At 34.4% G+C, this 22,277-nt stretch overlaps 2 long non-coding RNA genes and 1 pseudogene across 2 annotated transcripts; 1 reads left to right on the top strand and 2 right to left on the bottom strand.

Moving 5' to 3' along the window:
* Window positions 1-81: 81 nt before the first annotated feature.
* Window positions 82-743, bottom strand: LOC133702074 (uncharacterized). The gene is made up of 3 exons (XR_009843652.1): window positions 655-743; window positions 237-347; window positions 82-117 (listed from the first exon to the last, which is right to left on the bottom strand). It is a non-coding gene; the product is annotated as an uncharacterized LOC133702074 (long non-coding RNA).
* Window positions 744-2,412: 1,669 nt separating this feature from the next.
* On the bottom strand, window positions 2,413-4,758 carry LOC133705345 (uncharacterized). The gene is made up of 3 exons (XR_009844249.1): window positions 4,670-4,758; window positions 2,859-2,950; window positions 2,413-2,482 (listed from the first exon to the last, which is right to left on the bottom strand). It is a non-coding gene; the product is annotated as an uncharacterized LOC133705345 (long non-coding RNA).
* A 1,810-nt stretch (window positions 4,759-6,568) lies between these two features.
* On the top strand, window positions 6,569-9,460 carry LOC133681472 (BTB/POZ and MATH domain-containing protein 4-like; annotated as a pseudogene).
* Window positions 9,461-22,277: the final 12,817 nt, after the last annotated feature.

The following is a 22,277-nucleotide window of genomic DNA, read 5'->3' on the forward strand; positions in this document are numbered from 1 at the left end:
AACATAGATAAAAACTCTACATGCAAGTCCCAGAGAGATAGCATAGATCCAACCAGCTGCTTGGCCTTGAGTACGTAGTGGCTGTTGAGCCGTGAGATAGCAGTTGAAGATTGTATTCTGTTACAGTTGGTTATAACCAACGGGAATCTTGTATAGATAATACCCAGCTAAGCTCATGTATAAATAGCAACGATTACAAGCAAATAAAAAAACTGAATCAGAAATCATTCACTTACCCATTGTTTCTCTTCTCTATTCCTCTCTTCATTATTCTTCTCTGCAAATCTTCTTATTACTTCAACCATATTCTCTGTCTCTTCTCAACATATGGTATCAGAGCCATATCACTAAAATCAAATAAAGAACATCAAGAAACTGAGTTTTCTTGAAAAAGAAAAGCAAAGCAGAAAAGATCAATCAATGGCAACAGAATCAAACAATTTTGTGCAAGCAGCAATACCAAGATTTGATGGTCATTATGACCATTGGTCTATGCTTATGGAGAACTTTCTTAAGTCCAAAGAATACTGGAGTCTAATAGAAAAAGGGATTGGTGCAGCAAGAGGAGAAGGAGTGCAATCAGCAGCACAATCAACAGCACAACAGAAAGTAATTGAAGAAGAAAAATTGAAGGATTTAAAGGTCAAGAACTACCTATTTCAAGCCATTGACAGAACCATCATTGAAACTATACTCAACAAGGAGACTTCAAAGGCCATCTGGGATTCCATGAAACTGAAATATCAAGGATCCACCAAAGTGAGACGTGCCCAGTTACAAGCACTTAGAAGAGAATTTGAAGTTCTTGGCATGAAAGAAGGGGAAAAGGTTGATGAGTACTTTACAAGAACATTAACTATTGCAAACAAAATGCAAGTGCATGGAGAAAGTATGAAGCAGAATGTAATTGTTGAGAAAATTTTAAGGTCAATGACCTCAAAATTCAATTATGTTGTCTGTTCTATTGAAGAATCTAATGATTCTTCAACCATGTCAATAGATGAACTTCAAAGCAGTCTCCTAGTTCATGAACAGAGGATGCAAGGTCAGAAAGAAGAAGAGCAGGCTTTAAACATTACTAATTCAGAGAAAATAGGAAGAAGAATTGAATACAGAACTGAAGGGAAGGAAAGATTTCGTGGTGGTTTCAGGGAAAGGGGTCGAGGAAGGGGAAGACAGCCCTACAACAAAGCCTTGATCCAGTGCTACAACTGCCAAAAACTAGGACATTTTCAATACGAATGTCCTGTTAGAAACAGAAATGACAGGAATGCATATTTTGCAGAAGTAGATGAGGAAGAAGAGATGTTATTAATGGCCTACAAAGATGAAGGGGATCGTGAAGAAGCAAAAGAAGAAGTTGTATGGATTCTTGACTCAGGTTGCAGCAATCACATGTGCAGCAACAAGGAATGGTTTTTTGAATTTGATGACAAGTTTAGAAGAACTGTAAAGCTTGGAGACAATTCAAAAATGATGGCTATGGGAAAGGGACATATCAAGCTAAACATCAAAGGAATTACACAGGTATTCACAGAGGTATACTTCATACCTGAATTAAAGAACAACCTCCTGAGCATAGGCCAGTTGCAAGAAAAACAGTTAGCAATTCTTATCAAAGATGACAAATGTAGGGTTTATCACCCTAAGAAAGGTTTGATTATGCAATCTCAAATGTCATCTAACAGAATATTTCCCATACTTGCTACTGTGATAACTCCTATGGCTAGTTATCTACAAGCAACATCTGAAGATGTCACTAATCTATGGCACTGTCGATATGGGCATCTAAGCCTCAAGGGGCTGAAAACCTTGGTTTCAATGGAGATGGTCAAGGGTTTACCTGCACTGAATGACTCATTAAAAGTCTGTCAAGATTGCATGAAAGGAAAGCAGCATAGAGAGACATTGCCAAAGAAAAGTCTGTGGAGAGCATCCAAGAAACTACAACTTGTCCATGCAGATATTTGTGGACCCATTTCACCACAATCAAACAGTGGGAAAAGGTACATAATCACTTTTATAGATGATTATAGTAGAAAAACTTGGGCATATTTTCTATTACACAAATCTGAAGCACTGTCTATATTCAATAAATATAAAGTGAGTGTGGAAAAAGAAAGTGGTGAAAGAATCAGTTGTTTAAGAACTGACAGAGGGGGAGAGTTCACCTCAAGTGAATTCAATGATTTTTGCAGCACACATGGAATCAAGAGACAACTTACCACAGCATACACCCCACAGCAGAATGGGGTTGCAGAGAGAAAGAATCGCACCATAATGAATATGGTGCGCAGCATGTTATCAGGGAAGGAATTACCAAAGCAATTCTGGGCAGAGGCTGTAAATTGGTCCATCTATGTGATAAATAGAAGCCCCACCACAGCTGTTCCCAATACTACTCCTGAAGAAGCTTGGAGTAACATGAAGCCTAGTGTTGAGTGTTTCCGTGTGTTTGGATGTGTGGCTTATGCTCACATACCTGACAATCAACGCAAGAAGTTAGATGACAAAAGTTTCAAATGTGTGTGGTTAGGAGTAAGTGAAGAGTCTAAAGGGTACAGACTTTATGATCCTGTGGGAAAGAAAATCATCACTAGCAGAGATGTAGTATGTGTGGAAAATGAAAAGTGGGAGTGGGACAGAAGTGCAGAAGAGTTGAAGCATAAAGAGTTAGAATGGGCAGACATTAATGAGGAAGAAGACAGTGAGATCAGTGGAGGTTTTGAAGGTGTAAACAATCATCCTGAACATGTTGATGGTGTGCACAATGATAACTCATCAAGTAGTCTTGTAGATAGTCTACCTGATGGAATATCACAGAATGACAAGCAAGAAAGGTGCAGAAGAAAACCAACCTGGTTAACAGATTATGTGACTGATGAAGCACTATCTGAAGGAGAAGAAGAGGGAGGACATAATCTTGCAATGCTCATCTCTATAGAGGACCCTGTCACATTTGAAGAAGCAATCAAAAGTGAAAAGTGGAGAACAGCAATGGATACAGAGATAAAGGCCATTGAAAAGAACAATACATGGGAATTAACTGTCCTACCAGCTAAAGCAAAACCTATAGGAGTGAAGTGGGTATTCAAGACCAAATTAAATGAAGAGGGAAAGGTGGACAAGCACAAGGCAAGGCTTGTGGCAAAGGGGTACTCCCAAAGACAAGGAATTGACTATAATGAAGTATTCGCACCAGTAGCTAGGTGGGATACAATCAGAACTATCCTAGCATTGGCAGCTCACAAAGGTTGGTATGTTTATCAGCTGGATGTTAAGAGTGCTTTTTTGCATAGAGAGCTAGCTGAAGCCATATTTGTTGAACAACCACAAGGATTTGAGAAACAAGGAGAGGAGCATAAGGTGTACAGACTGAAAAGAGCATTATATGGACTCAAGCAAGCCCCTAGGGCTTGGTACAACAGAATTGAGACTTACTTTGTCAAAGAGGGCTTTGAAAAATGCTTCTGTGAACATACATTATTCACAAAAACCAGTGACAAAGGCAATATGCTAATTGTAAGTCTATATGTGGATGATCTTATCTTTACAGGAAATAGTGAATGCATGTTTAAAGGCTTCAAAGACTCAATGATGAGAGAGTTTGACATGTCTGATCTTGGAAGAATGAAGTACTTTTTAGGTGTGGAAGTCATACAAAATGCAGAACTGATATTCATCTGTCAAAAGAAGTATGCTAGAGAGGTGTTGGGAAGATTTGGAATGGAACATAGTAATGCAGTGCAGAATCCAATTGTCCCAGGATGCAAACTTACAAAGAATGAAGAAAATGCAAAGGGTGTAAATACTACAGAATATAAGCAATTAGTTGGCAGTTTGCTATATTTGACAGTCACTAGACCCGATCTTATGTATGCAGTTGGGTTAGTCAGTAGATATATGGAAAGACCCACTGAAATGCACCTTCAAGCTGTCAAAAAGATACTAAGGTATCTCAGGGGAACTACAAAATTTGGGATTATATACAGAAAAGGGGATGAAGGAAAACTAAGAGCATATGCAGATAGTGATTATGCTGGGGATGTTGATGACAGAAAGAGTACATCTGGGTTTGTGTTTATGCTTGGTACAGGAGCTGTTTCTTGGTCCAGTAAGAAACAACCCGTGGTGACATTATCTACAACAGAGGCAGAGTTTATAGCTGCCGCATCCTGTGCTTGTCAAGGAGTTTGGTTAAGAAGAATTCTGGGCAATATTGGTCTTGAACAAGTGACTAATACAGTGATCTATTGTGATAATAATTCTGCTATAAAACTTTCAAAAAACCCAGTACTACATGGTCGAAGCAAACACATAGATGTCAGATTTCACTTCCTAAGGGATCTTACAAGAGATGGGGTTGTGGAACTAGTATACTGCAACACACAAGAGCAAATTGCAGATATCATGACGAAACCACTAAAGCTGGAAGCTTTCTTAAAGCTAAGGGACAAATTAGGCATGGGTATGATGCAAAAATTGAACTAATCGACAAATTAGTTCAAGGGAGGATGTTGAGCCGTGAGATAGCAGTTGAAGATTGTATTCTGTTACAGTTGGTTATAACCAACGGGAATCTTGTATAGATAATACCCAGCTAAGCTCATGTATAAATAGCAACGATTACAAGCAAATAAAAAAACTGAATCAGAAATCATTCACTTACCCATTGTTTCTCTTCTCTATTCCTCTCTTCATTATTCTTCTCTGCAAATCTTCTTATTACTTCAACCATATTCTCTGTCTCTTCTCAACAGTGGCATCAATGGCAATGCATAAGTGTGTATTGGAGCTAACAATGAAGCAATGCATGGATCATTTGATAACACTTGCATATAGTTACAAAATCAATAATAGCTCACAAAATCTCACAATTAATTTGACACCCTAGAAAATATACCTAAGCACATATTTACAGGAATATGTTTTAATCCTAATTAATGGGGGAAAAAAAACAGTCACAATGATTTCCATTACTGGCTAGGTCAAACCAATCCTAAGCTTGAAAGAACTCATTGTAAAATCTTTATTAGAATTAACCACATCATAAAATAAAGGAGATGGGATTCAGACTGATAAACTATCATAGAAGTTACCAAAACTAATATTAACAATGAAATCAAGCTACCAGGTCCTGATTGATTAATTAATAGCTTTCCTATCAGCTAGCTTTTGCTGAATATGGAAGTTGCAAAAGATATATAACTGCAATTCATGAACCAGTGGAAGTTCATTAGCGCAGTTCCTTTTATGGCCAAGGATCAACGCATGTAAGAATTCCTATATTAAAGCCTTTTGGGATTGTGTTAGCGATGACGATTCAAAGTGTTTTTCGTTTAGAAATGTATCAAAATAAAAAAATTTTATTTTAAAAATTATTTTTGACATTAGTATATATCTGAAGACATAAAAAAAATTTATTTTAAGCCAAAAAAACAAAAAAATTTCAAAATTTTTGGGAACATGGTTTGCACCGCATTCCCAAACACTCTTTTAGGCAGTGTTGGAAATACGATTTTTTAAAAAAAATTATTTTTTTTATGTTTTTAAATTGTTTTGATATGTTAATGTCAAATTTAAAAAAAAATTAATTTTTTTAATATATTTTTAAGTAAAACATACTTTGAATCATAATACGTGAATTCAAAAACCTTCTTAGCAAACCAAGATAAAAATAAAAAAGATTGGGATTAACAAGCGAAGTCGATTGTGTGAATTCTACCCAGCTGGAGTTTCCCATGAAATTTACATACGATTGGGATAAATTCGTTCCTAGGTTAACAATATGAAATTGTTTTTTTTTTATCATAAGAAAAAATTGATTCTAAATATTTGTAGTGTCTTTAATTATTTTTCAAATATTACATATTTTTATTATTGTTAGAGTATCTTCAAAGTTTTGGACGAGGCAGGATGATCTGAACTTAAAAACTTGAGATCAAAATCATCATGAATCAAGGACCAGGCACAGACCCATGAACAAATTGGATAGATTTTTCTGAAAAGTAGAGTTCTGAACAAAGAGAAGTAAAAAGATGCAAAAAAAAAAAAATCGAGGGAAATCAAGATGTGGTTATCCACATCCTTGTCTTGACATTAAATGACCTTGCCGGCTTCGGTTTGAAGAGCTACAAGGGGATAGGGTTAGGTTAAACTAACATGTATTCAATCATTTTCCAGGTTGTGAAGGTGGCTTTAGTCAAATTAGAATTCTTGTATCAATTCAGTGATTTATAGAAATCAAACGCCACTAGCTCAGTAATTATTTCGAAATAAAGTTAAATTGATGTGAATTAGCAAGATCAAAGTGATGGTGTTCCTATAAGTTTGCTGTTTAATGCTAGAGCTTGATGATGTTCTTTGAATTGAAAAAAGTTACCTGTAAGGAGATCTTTAGTCAGTGTAGTCCAGGTTCTACATCTCCACTGAATTTGAAGGGATATTGTTTGTAATTCAGAACCTGTTCTTCACTCCATTAATTTTTAAGGTACAACTAATCTCTGTGATTCTGTCTCCAATTCTCAAATCATAGAGGTCATAGTAGTCATGGTCGACCCATATTAAGATGGAAATGACAACTTCTACTTCTGTAACAACTCTGTGATTAGCATGCCTTCTGTAGAAATCACTCTTTAAGTATAGAAAGTACACACCAGATAACATAGACCGTTAAATGCTGCTTGACTCTTCTGAAAATTTAGGAACATTTTAGGGTGCTGAATATTCTCTCTCTTTACATTCCATTCTAGCTTATAAGGGTTAGGCTCATCAATGTTAATATTTACCTTGAAAAGATTTTCGAGAACTTATACAATTGAAAATGTGAATCAGCTCTCTAATTGATGGACGTTTGGCATTGATGATTAGGTAAAGAAGAGCACCTTGAACTTGGGATGTTATTCCACTGTGTGATGTAGAGTTTGTGGTTGAGCATCTTACTTCGAGTTTGCTAGATAATCTGGGCACTCCTATTATATGTTTTACTCTAAAACACTTTTGAAGTCTTTGGATCTGCTTTCTTTTGCATCCTGCTTTTCCTCTATTTAACTTTCTTGTTTTCTTTCTCTTTAATGGTTTTCATTCCTTGGATAATTATTTTTCTTCAGAGTGTTCCACTTTCTCTATGCATACTTTCTGTGAACAGGTGTTGAAGTTTAATTAACTGTCAGAAACAGAAAGCACTGATCGTGCACCTTTATGGTACCAGGGCTCTATCCCAGCTTTCTAGTGTGATTTTGCATAGCTTCAGCAATAGTCATGGCTAATCTTTTATATTTGTTTCTTCTGCATTTATGTCATCTTCCTTGCATTGACTTGAGAGTTAAGACTAAAATTTTGATTCATTTTATTTAAGTGGCCCCTTTTTTTACCCTCTTCCCTGCTTTATCTCTATTATTTCCTTTGTACGTTTGCCTCCTTCTGCTTGGTGTGGATATGTAAAATGTTCAATATATTTGAATTTCAACCTCCCAATTTTCCTGACTTTTGAGATATATATTTGAGACAGGCTAGGTCCTTATTTTGAAATGATTCAATGGCAACTTTTGGACTTGGATGTTTATACTGTCTTGTTTTCTTTAATGTAGGGGTTACAAGCGAGTTTTCAGACGAGCAATGCTTGAATCATCCGATTACCTTAAGGATGATTGCTTGAAAATTAATTCTACTGTTGGAGTAGTAGTTTCCGCAACAAATTGTTCCCAGTTAAACTCAATTCAGGTTCCAGAGTCTGATATAGGAGCTCATTTTGGCATGCTGCTCGACAATATGGAAGGTTCAGATGTTATTTTTAACGTGGCAGGGGAAAAATTCCATGCTCACAAGTTGGTGTTGTCTGCCCGATCTCCTTTTTTTCGATCTAAATTTTTTGATGATGGCGTAGAGGAAGATGAACAAGAGATTGTCATTTCTGATCTAGAACCTGTGGTTTTCAAGGTGATTTTTATTCCCATAAGATCGAATCTTTTCAAGGCATATTGGGTCAGGATTTGTGTTCTTGTTGGTTTTCTGTGTTTATTTATTTCCTTATGTGATTCCCTACAGGCTATGCTGCACTTCATATACCAAGATACTCTCACTGAAGATGTGGACATGGCAACTTCTAGCTCTTCTCCTGTCTGCTCCGTGTCTGAAACATTAACAACAAAGCTGCTAGCTGCAGCAGACAGGTGTGGTCTGGACAGACTCAGATTGATATGCGAGTCTCATCTCTGCAAGGATATATCTGTGAATTCTGTTTCCAGCATCCTTGCCTTGGCTGACTGTCATCACGCGACAGAGTTAAAAGCTGTTTGCCTAAAATTCGCTGCTGAAAACCTTGCAGGTAATTTCTAGTCTCCCCTTTTGAATTTCCCTTACCATTCATTATTTAGAGAATTGTATGACTATCAAAATAAACAGTGTTAATTGAGGGGATAGGCTAAGGGCCTTTGTGAAATCCAGCTGTGAAGAACTGTAAAAAAATAAGTCCTCTGCATAAATATGTTGCCAAGTTATCACTTGGTGGTGGTAGGAGAAGGGCCTCACATCAATCACATCAACCTTGTTTTGATGTAGCTTTGGAGGGCATAGATTAACTGCTTGGCAATCATGTTCCACTTCATACATCTGTGTAGCCAGGCAAAATTGTCTTAAATTCGCACATCTAAAATGAAGCTCTTCATAGTGTGCCCAACTTGTACGGAAAGATAATGAGGAATGAGGACAGAAGTAAATGAAGTGGTATTTATGAGGGAAGCAAATGTTCCCACTGGAGTAATGTGTCAAGGTTTTCACTTGAAACTTAAAAGCATCACATAATGCAAACTATTGCTACTATTAACCACAGGTGTACATTATATATCTGTATCTCCATTTATTCATGAACTGCACAGTTGGAAATTTGAGATTTATAGATATGCCTCATTGTTCAATATATGATGAATTGTTGGTGCTTGATACGGTTTTCTCATCTCCTTTGGGCATCATTACTGCAGCTGTAATGCGGCCAGATGGCTTTGCCTACCTCAAGGAGAACTGCCCATCACTGCAACCAGAGTATTGAAGACGGTGGCAGGTTGTGAGGAGGATTGCAGCAGTGAAGGTGGAAAGTCACGGAGTGTATGGGCCCAACTTTCAGATGGTTGTGACACCAATGGCCGAAGAGTCAGACAAAGAACCTAGTATCTGGACATCCAGCTGATCTTTGTAAATGAGGGTGAAGACGGAAAAAAATGCAGAATAGAAAACAAAAAAACGTTGTGTAACATAGGAGGGCCTGCCATGTTTTTCAGTTTGAACTGGTGGTAGGTTGCGGGTATGTATTGTAAGCTGTCATGTTGATAACCATAAGCTGTGTTGTTTACTCATGTTGTGAGTATGTATGGAACATGGCTTGTGAAATTTTCCCTTTCCCTTTTCCCTTTTAACATGCTAACAAATTCTGTGCTTCTCAAATAGAGAGAAACAGCCTTCATTACTTGAAATTCCTTTCCTTTCTGCACTCTTTACTCCCATTTTCCATGTCTGGACTATCGAGTAGGAGCACAAAGTGAACTGGTTGCCATGTCTGCCTAGAGCAGCTCTAGCGAATGTCCCTGTTCTGTGGCTGCTGGTGTGTTAGTTTCAATTCATGTTTGGTGTATACTTGAAACCAAGTCTGCTGCATGGATTTATTTCAGGTCTCAGGGGATGGGAGAGATTCGAAAGTAACCAGCTTTCACCATAAAGCACAGTTATCGTTTTGCTGCTGCATGGAGCTCTAACTCTAATTATAATTTAAAATAGTTAATATTGTTTTATTATTATAATGAGATTACGATTATTTAAATCTTAGTAGTTATGTTTTTATTATTGTGGAAAATGAAAGTTAAAATATTATATGAACTAATAATTATTTTATATCATGCTTTGATTTTTATGCTTTATTGTTAATATATGATCATTATAAAATTGTTCTATTCTATTAATAAAAAAACTCAACTCACATTAATATCAATGAATGAAAAAGATTTAATTCTAAATGGTTTCTTTTGACAAACATTCTTAAATAAATAAATAAATAAAATTGATAAACTCCGATATATTGGATGAAGGAAGGTCATATTTTTGTTTTTTCTGTTCTAATTTAAGAATGAAGAAATAAGCTCATGTTGCTTTGTAGGCAGATACATAAAAAAGAAGAAGAAAGAAGAAGAAGAAGAAGAAGAAGAAGAAGAAAATAATCTTACTACAAGCATCTTGGATTAAGACTTAAGATTTGTTTTTTTTTTTCCTTGAAAAAAACACATAAGAAAAAAAAACATATTTTTAAATTTTGTAATAGATTGGAAAGTTAGAACTTTTTTTTTTATACTCACCGATTGAATTACGGATATAAAAGTTTCCGAATTAAAAAAAAAGCGGGTCGCTGACGTGGAGGTTTTGGCGGGGTTATTTTTACCGACGGAATCACCGACGGATTCGAAATGGCAGATCCGTACAGTGACGTGTCGATTTTTCCATCAGAATCACCGACGACATCACCGACGGATTTTCCGTCGGTGAAACCGTAAAAAAAGTTAATATATGTCCTCTCTACCGACCCTCTCCTCCCCTATTTCTCCTTCTTCTTCTTAATCCCAACTCTTCCCATATGCAAACAACCAGCCCCCCTCCCCCCTAAACAAAAATCTCCCTCACCTCAACACAAAAAATTATATTTTTTGATGTTTTGTGGTCACAACATCCGTGTTCTGATTTACTGACGGATTTTATCAATTTTTGTAAGTAATTCTATCTTTTTAAATTTTAACATTTAATTAAATGTCAATTTTTTTTAGTATATGTATTTTGTTAGTAGATGTACATGTTTTATTGTTATTTCTCAAACAAACTTGTAGTATATGAATGTATAATTCTATACCTGTTATGGTTTGTTTTAGATTTTGTAAGATTGTATTTGTTTGTAAATTGTTAAAACTTTATGGAACTACCAAATTACATGTTCTGTTTTGAAATAATTAATAGCTTGCTTAATGGGTTCGTTTAAAGTTTTATCAATGGTATTGCGGAGTGGTAATTTCCGTAAATTTATATATATTAATTTGTATGGACGTTGATAAATGATAATAAATATTTAATATTTATGAGAAGTTGTGATTGGTTTGTTGGAGTGGTAAAGTAATATTTTTGCAAGTTTATTTACCTAACTTAGTTAATTAATACATGATCATAATTTTATAGAGGTTCGATATAAGTCATGGATGATCGTTCATGGATGTATCGAGATTCACCCTAAGGATTACGGAGGATTGATTATTGTAACGGGGTTCAGGATTTTATTAATTTCGCAACATCTATTCCTAGAAATTTTACTGGAGGTGGTATTAGGTGTCCATGCAGGAAGTGTCAAAATAAAAAATATCTGCATCCAGATGTTGTAATGATGCATCTTCTACACAAAGGGTTTATAGAGAATTACTAGTATTGGTATGCATATAGAGAAGTATTTGTTAGTAAGAGGAGAATGGGAGAAACGATGATTGGGTCTACTTCTAGTGCTAGCAACGTGCATGAAGCGGCAAATGAGAACACTAATCCTTACAGAAATATGGTTATGGATGCAATGAGAATGAATCAAGGTAATGTCAGTCAATGTCCAATCATAGAAGAAGAACCTAATGCAGATGCAGCCAGGTTTTTTGATTTGTTGAAAGATTCTGACGAACCATTATGGGATGGCTGCACGAACCACAGTAAATTATCGGCTGTAGCACAACTGTTCACCATCAAGTCAGATCACGAGTTGAGTGAGGTCGGGTATGATAAGATTATTGAATTGGCAAAAAGCATTTTACCTGAAGGGAATAGGCTAAAAGAGAACTTCTATGCTGCGAAGTCCATGATGAAACCTCTCGGTTTAGGATACTAGAAAATTGACATGTGCCATAACTTCTGCATATTATACTACCTTGAAAATGCTGAGATGACCGAGTGCATGACATGCGGGCATTCCCGTTACAAACCTAGAACTGGCATGGTAAAGACTTTAGTGGCATATAAAAAACTTAGATACTTCCCGATCACACCTAGACTGCAGAGGTTATTCATGTCCCCAAGGACTGCTGAGGACATGACATGGCACCAATTACATGGTGCGGTTGATAGAGTGATGGTGCATCCTTGTGACGGCGAAGCGTGGAAACTCTTTAACAGTGTGCATCCTCACTTTTCAGCTGAATCAAGGAATGTGCGTCTTGGGTTGTGTACAGACGGATTCAACCCATTTGGGTCATTTACTGCTCCTTATTCTTGTTGGTTGGTCATACTCACAGTTTATAACTTGCCACCGGGAATATGTATGAGGCCGGAGTTCATGTTTTTATCTACTGTCATACCCGATTCAAGCAACCTGGGGCGGAATATAGATGTTTGTCTTCAACCGTTGATTAATGAGTTGACGCAGTTGTGGTCCTCCGAAGCTCTGACTTATGATATATCGAGGAAACAAAATTTCCTTATGAGGGCGGCTTTTATGTGGACTATCAATGATTTTACAGCTTATGGAATGCTTTCTGGTTGGAGCATGCATGGAAAACAACAAGGTATTCACGCTAGCAAATGGAGGTAAAGCTTTTTTTTTTTACTGTCACCGTCGCTTCTTGCCACTTAATCACAGGTATAGAAAGAACAGAAAAGATTTCTTTATTGGCAGAGTTGAAAAAGATGTTGCATCCCCGCGTCTTTCTAGTGAAGAATTGCATGATGTTGTATCAGAGTACGATGATATTGTGTTTGGCCTTCAATCAGGCAAGCAAAAGTTTCCTGGTTTTGGTTTGACCCATAATTGGATAAAGCGAAGTATCTTTCAGGAGCTTCCTTATTGGAAGACCAATTTGCTCCGCCATAACCTTAACGTCATGCATATCGAAAAGAACATGTTTGAGAACATTTTCAACACCGTCATGGATGTGAAGGGGAAGACAAAGGACAACATCAAGGCTAGATTGGATATAGCTTTATACTATAACCGTAAAAATATGGAGTTGGTTTATGATGACTCACGGGTCGCAAAACCAAGAGCAAGCTTCGTGTTAGAGAAAAACGCACAACTGCTAGTCTACAAATGGCTTAAGAGTCTGCGTTTTCCGGATGGACATGCATCGAACATATCAAGGCTGGTTAATATAGATGATTGCAGATTATAGGGAATGAAGAGTCATGACTGCCACGTGTTTATGCAAACACTCATCCCATTAGCTTTCGTGATTTGTTGCCAAAGGGAATATGGGATGCACTCACGGAGATCAGTTATTTCTTCAGATATATATGCTCCAGCAAGTTGAATGTTGATCACATTGAGAGGCTTCAAACGAATATCGTTGAGACACTATGCAAACTTGAGATGATATTCCCTCCATCATTTTTTGACTCAATGAAACATCTTTCTATATATCTACCGTTCGAGGCAAAAGCTGGAGGACCGGTCCAATATAGATGGATGTACCTATTCGACCAGTTAGATATTATAGAGACAAATTGATAAAATGACTTTTTGAATAGTATAAATATAGCTTTTTTTTATTATTATTATATGCATTCCAATAGTAAAAAGCTATTTAGAAAAGCCAATTATATTTTAATATATTTCATGTTAAATTAATTTTAATATAATTATATAACTAATTTAGATATTTTATATATAATATAATTATGATATTATTAATTATATAATTAATATGAGCAATTTATAAAAGTAATATAAAATTAATGAAGTAATATGAAACTTAAAAGATATAATTTAAAATTAAATTTAAAATTTATTTATATGAATATTTTTAATTTTCAGTTTTATATGTTACTGTTAAAAATTTAATTTTTTAAAAGTAAATTCAAATTGAAACTTTGAAAAAAACCACCAATATTTTAAATTTTGATTTTCAATTTTTTTAAAAAAAATTCAAGCTTTGAAAAAATGACCACCAAGATTTTAAATTTTAAAATTTTAAATTTTAAAAAAATAACCACCAACATTTTAAATTTTAAAATTTTAAATTTTAAAAAAATAACTGTCAACATTCTAAGATTTCCAAATTTGAAAAAATAATCCATCTATAAATATTCTCATATACCTTAACATTTTTTCTCATTATTTTTTCTCTCTCCAATCTTTATTATATTTCATTAAAATTCATCATGAATCATTCTAATTTTAATTTTTATGATGCTTTTGATTTTGATGATGACACTCCTGTGTTCGCTTTTCATGTTATTACCGCTATGGTTACTGAAAAAGAATTGAATAATTAAGGGCGGAGAACAGGATATCGTGGTTCTATTCTTGGTCACAATATTGTCAATCGTAATAGAAAGGAAGGTGAGTTAAGGTTATATAATTATTATTTTTCTGAAAATCCTAAATTCACTGAAAGTCAATTTCGAAGAAGATTTAGGATGAGTTGTCGTCTTTTTCAACGGATCGCATATGCAGTGAAAGCTCATAATCCATATTTCAAACAAAGGATAGATGCTCTTGGTGTTCTTGGTTTATCTTGCTTTCAAAAGATAATTGCAGCTCACAGAATACTTGCATATGGTATTCCTGCAGATCTTACTGATGAATATCTTCAAATTGGAGAAAGCACTACGATAGAAAGTCTTAGAGCTTTCGTCAAAGCAATCGTAGAAGTTTTTGGTGATTGGTATCTAAGGGCACCAAATGAGGCCGGTATTTGTTGATTATTGTCAATTGGAGAGCAACGTGGATTTCTAGGGATGTCAGGGAGCATTGACTGTATGCATTGGAAATGGAAGAAATGCCCAATTGCTTGGTATGGGATGTATACTGGTCATTGTCGTGAACCAACTATAATTCTAGAGATGGTGGCTTCACAAGATCTTTGGATATGACATGCTTTTTTTGGAATGCTTGGATCATTAAATGATATTAATGTTCTTGATCGGTCACCTATCTTCGATGCACTTGCTGAAGGTCGTACTACTCCTGTCAATTATACAATTAATGGGCATGAATATACAATGAGATACTATTTAGCAGACAAGATTTATCCTAATTGGTCAACCTTTATTAAGACAATCCCAAGGCCATTAGGAGCAAAGAGAGAATATTTTGCAAGTAAGCAAGAGTCTGCAAAAAAAAAAGATGTGGAGCGGGCATTTGGGATGCTCTAATCTTGTTTTGCAATTGTACGTGGACCTGTTCGATACTGGAATGAAGAAACGATTGCAAATATTATGAAAGCTTGCATAATAATGCACAATATGATTATTAAGGATAAAGGAGCAAAGAACCTTGGATTTGACCATGAACGTGAAGTCAATTCCTTTATAACAGTGTCACATGGTGAAATACCAGAACTATATGATTTTCTTCAAACTCATAATCGAATCAGGAATAGAGCAACTAGTTCTCAACTATAAGAAGATTTGGTTGAACATTTATGGGAACAATATGATAACGAGTAGAATCATTAGATTTGAACTTCTTATGTCATCATAAGTTTCAAATTTTTTATGTTTTTTTTCATTATGATTGTTATCTTTTAAGTTAATTAATCCTACTTATTGTTGTTAAGTGTTAGAAGAACTTCAAAAAGGTATAATGAATTGATAGCACTTTTATAACAATATATTTAAAATAACCGAGAAATTTCTACATATTTAATTAAAAATACATTACATTAAACAACAAATAAATCTAGTTAATTAAAAATTAAAACCCCCTTTTTGTATAATTTCTAACTTTCTATTTTGAAAATACGCTACAGAAATTGGATCCAAATTAGAAATATCCATTTTCACAATTTGTTCTTCATTCTCAATCCTGTCCAATTCTTGTTTCTCTTGACTTTATTGAATCATCATAGCTTGTTGCTCTAATAAAATTTTTCTGTCTTGTTTCTTCCGATCCTCAATTTCATCTAGAGTATCCCTGAATTGTTGTAAGAGATTTGTTACAGTTGCCTTCCCAACTTTAGCTTTTCCTTATTTACGTTTAAGTCATTGCTTTGCAGCCTTCTGACCAATTGATCTATCTTGATAAATCAACGGTTCACTATCTTCTCCTAAACTAACAGAATTAGGGGTAGATGGAGTTGATGAAGCCGAACTTGCATTGACATGACTTTTTTTTTCTTGTTTGACCTTTGATGTTGACTTGCACGTTCAAATTGCCATTTAGGTTCTTTTCTTAAGATAACCCAACAATGTTCTAGTTGACATCGTTTGTCAACGCAAGAAGCATACATTTGTCGAGCATCATTAATTTGGTAAAAAAATAGAGAAATTAAATAATGTTAAAATATGTGCTAAACAATTTAACATGAAAATGAATATTAAAATTACCCTTGATTCTTCGGTCATTCCACTTTGCTGACAATTTTCAATTTGAGTAACAAATCCAACAAATTTACCGACTTCTTTATTTATTTCTTGCTATCTACTTGAGATGTTTATTTGGGAACGATTATTCAAGTTTCCTCCATTCTCTACAATGTAAGCATGTACTCGAGCCCAGAACTATTTTGTTTATTGTTCAACTCCTGTAATTGGATCTTTGCTTGTATTTAGCCATGCAGAGACAAGTAAACAATCTTCCTCTAGTGAGAAGTTTTTACTTCTTTGTGATTTTTTTTATTGTATGGACATTTAAATTCGAGTATGTTAAGTCAATTAATTGATTAGAATCACTTGGTTGAGAGAGAATACACTACCAGAAATTCGCTTAATACCAACAGAATTACCAACGGCCTAATTCTGTCGGTAATTTAAGGTCATATTTACCGACAAAATTTTTCCGTTTGTCATTCCGCCAATATATACCAACAGACACATTTGGTCGGTATTTACCGACGGAATGATGGACGAAATATTTGGAAGAAAAAAAGGGCGGTTCGCTGACGTGAAGGTTTTTGCGGGTGATTTTATCTACGGAATCACTGAGGGATTCAAAACGATAGCTCCGTACGGTGACATGATCGATTCACCATTTAACATGCCGACGGAATCACCGAGGGATTTAAAGCGAAATTTCCGTACAGTGACGTGCCTTGTTTGCCGTTAGAATGGCCAACGGAATCACAGACAGAATAATTCTGTCGGTGAATCCTTCAGCAAAAGTTAATATATGCCCATTCTGCCGACTCTCTCCTCCCATATTTCTCATTGTTCTTTCCAATCCCAACTGTCCCCTACTACAAACAACCCCCCCAAAAAAAATCTCCCTCTTCTCAGCACAACAAATCATATTTCTTGAAGTTTTGTGGTCACAATATCCGTGTTCTGATTTACTGATGGATTTTATCAGTTTTTGTAAGTAATTCTATCTTTTTAAATTTTAACATTTAAATGACAATTTTATTGTTTTTTTAGTATATGTATTTTGTTAGTATATGTACATGTTTTATTGTTATTTCTCAAACAAACTTGTAGATTTTATACTTGTTATGGTTTGTTTTAGATTTTATAAAATTGTATTTGTTTGTAAATTGTTGAAACTTTATTGAATTAGCAAATTACATGGGTTGTTTTGAAATAATTAATAGCTTGTTTAACGGGTCCGTTTTAATTTTTATTAATGGTATTGCGGAGTTGTAATTTCTGTAAATTTATATGTATTAATTTGTATGGATGTTGATAATTGATCATTAATATTTAATTTTTATGAGAAATTGTAAATGGTTGTTGGATAATTTTGAGGTAAATCAATATTTTTACAAATTTATTTACCTAACATAGTTAATTAATAAATGTTGTCATCATAGTTTTATAGAGGTTCGATAGAAGTCATGGATGATTGTTCATGGATGTATCGAAATTCACCCCAAGGATTGCGGAGGATGGATTATTGTAACGGGGTTCAGGGTTTTATTAATTTCGCAACATCTATTCCCAGAAATTTTACTGGAGTCGGTATTAGGTGTTCATGCAGGAAGTGTCAAAATAAAATGTATCTGCATCAAGACGTTGTAATGATGCATCTTCTACACAAATGGTTTATGGAGAATTATCAGTGTCGGTATGCACACAGAGAAGTATTTGTTAGTAAGAAGAGAATGGAAGAAAGGGTAATTGGGTCAACTTCTAGTGCTAGAAACGTGCATGAAGCGACAAATAACAATATTAATCCTTACAGGAATATGGTTATCGATGCAATGAGAATGAATCAAGATAATGTTAGTCAATGTCCAATCGTAGAAGAAGAACCTAATGTAGATGCAACTAGGTTTTTTTATTTGTTAAAAGATTCTGACGAACCATTATGAGATGGTTGTACGAACCACAGTAAATTATTGGTCGTAGTAAAAGTTGGAGCATCTTCTCATACATTTACCGTTTGAGGCAAAAGTTGGAGTACCAGTCCAGTATAGATGGATGTACTTATTCGAATGGTTAGATATTATAGTTGCAATGTAATTCATATATAAAAGTTTTTTCTTTTTTTTCTTAATTGAAAATATTTGATTAATTCAATGCAGGTACTTATTCAATCTCAAGAAAAAGGTTAAGAACAAGGTGCATGTTGAGGCTTCGATTGTGAGGCCTATATTGTTGAGGAAATCTCAACATTTATCTCGTACTATTTCAAACCTCAACTGAGAACGGGAATCAATCGCGTTCCCCAGCATGATGATGGCAGTGAAGTGCTTTCTAGTGGGAACTTGTGAATATTCTCCAATCTTGGACGACCCATACCGAAAAATGACATAAGAGAAAGATATTTGTTAGAAATAGAGTTCAAACAAGCACACAATTATGTTATATTTAACTGTGATGAGCTGAGACCTTTTGTTCAGTAAGTATATATATATATGTAATACTAATTAAACTTTGTCAATAATATATATACTTGAGATTATATACCTTGAACATATTATACTGTCATTATCACTTGCAGGCAATATCGACAATATTTGTTGTCCAATAATTCACAGCTTACCGAATCCCAGATCTTTCAATTACAATATGAACAATTTACCATGTGGTTCAAAACACATGTAAGTACTATCACAAACTCATCCTCACTTGTAAAATTACTGTATGCATGTCATTACGAGAAAAATATATATTGTTTATTGATGTACATTACATACAAGGTTTATCAAATGGGAGGAGTGCTGTTAAGTCATTGTCTTCACTAAGCCTGGGCCCTGAAAGAAAAGTTAAGTGCTACAATGGGTATTTTGTTAATGGATATGTGCTCCATACTGAAGAATACGGGCATGGAAGAAAGACATACAACAGTGGTGTTTGTGTTAAGGGATCGACTATTAGTGAGTTAGAAGTTGACTACTATGGTAAATTAGAAGAGGTCGTCGAATTGCAATATCATAGCGAGCAGAATAGAGTGTTTTTATTCAAATGCTATTGGCATGACTGACAGAGAAATCAGAGTTGATCCGCCCTATGGTCTGGTCGAAATCAACTAAAAAGCTAGACTCCGCAACGTAAACAATGTCTTTATTTTCTCAAAGCAATGTCAACAAGTTTATTACACATACACCCCTTCCTTTAGAAAGGATCGATCAAGAGTGGATTGGTTGTCCGTTTTAAAAATGAAACCCAGGGGTCGTGTCGAGCTTGTTCAGGATGAGAACGAAGACACAAGTGTGCAAGATAAAGTCTTTCAAGTTAGTGAGTTGGTTGAACCATATCGAGTTGTTCCATCGATTGACTTTGAAGAAAATTCAAATTTTCGTGTTTTCGATGATAGTCTTGTTGATGTTGACGCATATGAGTTAAATGTTGTTTTGATCTCTAGCAGACAAGCACATGTCAATGAAGACGATGATATCCATATTGAAGATTGCGATGAAGGTGATGATTATTCAATTGACAACGAAGAAGAAGAAAATTCTGACTACTTATCATAATGAAGCCCTCTGAAAAATATTTTTTCATGTATTATATATTATAGATGATATATTTTGTAACACGAAATATTTATTTTATAAGTTTATGTATTGTTTAAGTACTGTTGTTATTGTTTTGTGTGATTGACAGTTTATCATTTAAGTGTTTGCACGAAGGTAAATAGGTAACACAAATATAATCTTTCTTTACATGAACTATCACCGACGTCCTTACCGACGGCCTAAGGTCCGTCGGCATTTCACAGAGAGTTGGAAAATAATTACTGGAAAATGCCACAATCACCAATGAATGTGCAGACGGATTTAAGTCCGTCAGTATGTTGTCAGCGAGTCAATATTACTGACAACATCACCGACGGACTGTGCGAATTCCAAAGGGCAGTGCATTAAATACATCTCTGATCCCATCATTTTGCCGACGGACCACGAAAATATGGAGGGTAATTAAAAAAATGGTGTGAAATTCAAAAGTTACCAACGGATTTTCAGAGCTTCATCGACGAAATAATTTAAATTAATATTAATTTTATAAGTCCGTCGGTGAATTCGTCGGTAAAACTGCACTATAAATCCAAGCGACCGCCCTTTCAGTTCATTTTTTCGCCAGCTTCATTGCACAGTTTCATTTTTTCCTTTCATATCCTTCAAGGTTTTTGTGTTTTTTTGGCTTGAAATCTTTAGTTCAATCTTCAGCAAATTAAAAGGTATGTACTTCCTCTTCTTCATTTCTTAAATATTTTATATTTGTATTTATTTTTTATTTTAGCTATTGTTATTTTTGTTATGTGTTTTGTTTTGGTGTATTTTTATAATGTAGATAAATTCTTGAAATAATCACGTTATTAAGGTAAGCATATTTCATTCCTAAAGTCTATATATTTTTTTAATTTATTGAATATATTTTATTGTTATCTTGCCTTAGAATTAGTAATTGAATATGTTGGAATAATTAGTAATTTTACTCTATTATTGCATGATTTGTGTTTAATTATTTCCATTAATTTTAATTGTTAGTCTAGAGTTTTTTTCTTAATTTTTTGAATATGTTTTATTATTGTGTTGCCATAATAATTGAATAATTTGTTGAATTGTAATTGTTAATGTTGAATTTACCTTGTAATTAGTAATTGAATATGTTGGAATAATTAGTAATTTTACTCTATTATTGCATGATTTGTGTTTAATTATTTCCATTAATTTTAATTGTTAGTCTAGAATTTTTTTTTAATTTTTTGATTATATTTTATTGTTGTGTTGCCATAATAATTGAATAATTTGCTGAATTGTAATTGTTAATGTTGAATTTACCTTGTAATTAGTAATTTTACCCTATTATTGCATGATTTGTGTTTAATTATTTCCATTAATTTTAATTGTTAGTCTAGAGGGTTTTTTTTTTAATTTTTTGAATATATTTTATTGTTGTGTTGCCATAATAATTGAATAATTTGTTGAATTGTAATTGGTAATGTTGAATTTACCTTGTAATTAGTGTGGATGTTATTTGTATAGATGTTATGTTATATACAATATTAGTATAGATGGGGTCAATTGGTTGTGGCTATTGTCAATATTTGCAAGTTTGTGGATTTGGGTAGTCTCTAGTATAGGGTAGGTGCTGTCAAATTGTTTTTTAACATTCAAATTTAATTATATAATTATTCATATAAAATTGTGTAGATACGTAGAACGAAATCCACAGCTCGTCGCTCATGTATGGTCGCAGCTAGTTCTTCTTGCAGCGAGGATGACATATCCTTAGATGCTTCTCAAGAGGAGGCACTTGTGCCGTCAACCGATGTTGCGACCATACATGAGCGACGAGCACAGAGGCGGCGTGCCTTCGTAGCGGAATCAATTCACCCGCAAGTACGAGGCACAGTGGAAGGACGATCTTTCAATGTAAGTTTGTTAAGGTTTTAGTTTTTTTAAAATTATAAAATAATTTATGAACAACTAATCAATATTTCATTAATTTAATTTATTTTCAGGTTCACAAACATTGATGCTGCCCGAGTAATATCATTGGTATTTAAATCATCGATGGAGATTCCATTATTTCAATGGATACCTCAAATCGATGCATGGTTTGACAGATTTGAAGTTGGTGTTAATTTATAATTTTCAGCTTATTTCTAATAATTTATTAATATGATTGTAAATAAATTATTATTTTTATTTACCTAATTATTTATACACAGCACAAATTCACCTAGGATAGGGCGCATGAAAAAGTTGTGAGGAGGGTGTGGGAAAATCACGCGGCAACTAGGTAACATCGAAAACAATACAAGATTTTTTTTAGAAAAAAATTTATGTTTCAAAATCTAATTTCTCTGTGGAAGTAGGGTGCGTGATTTTTTGTATGAATCACAAAAAAGGCAAAAAAAAACCGCAAAAGATAAGGGTCTCCAAGGCTGGAAC

The sequence above is a fragment of the Populus nigra genome, chromosome 1, assembly GCF_951802175.1.
Source record: "Populus nigra chromosome 1, ddPopNigr1.1, whole genome shotgun sequence".
NCBI lineage: Eukaryota > Viridiplantae > Streptophyta > Magnoliopsida > Malpighiales > Salicaceae > Populus > Populus nigra.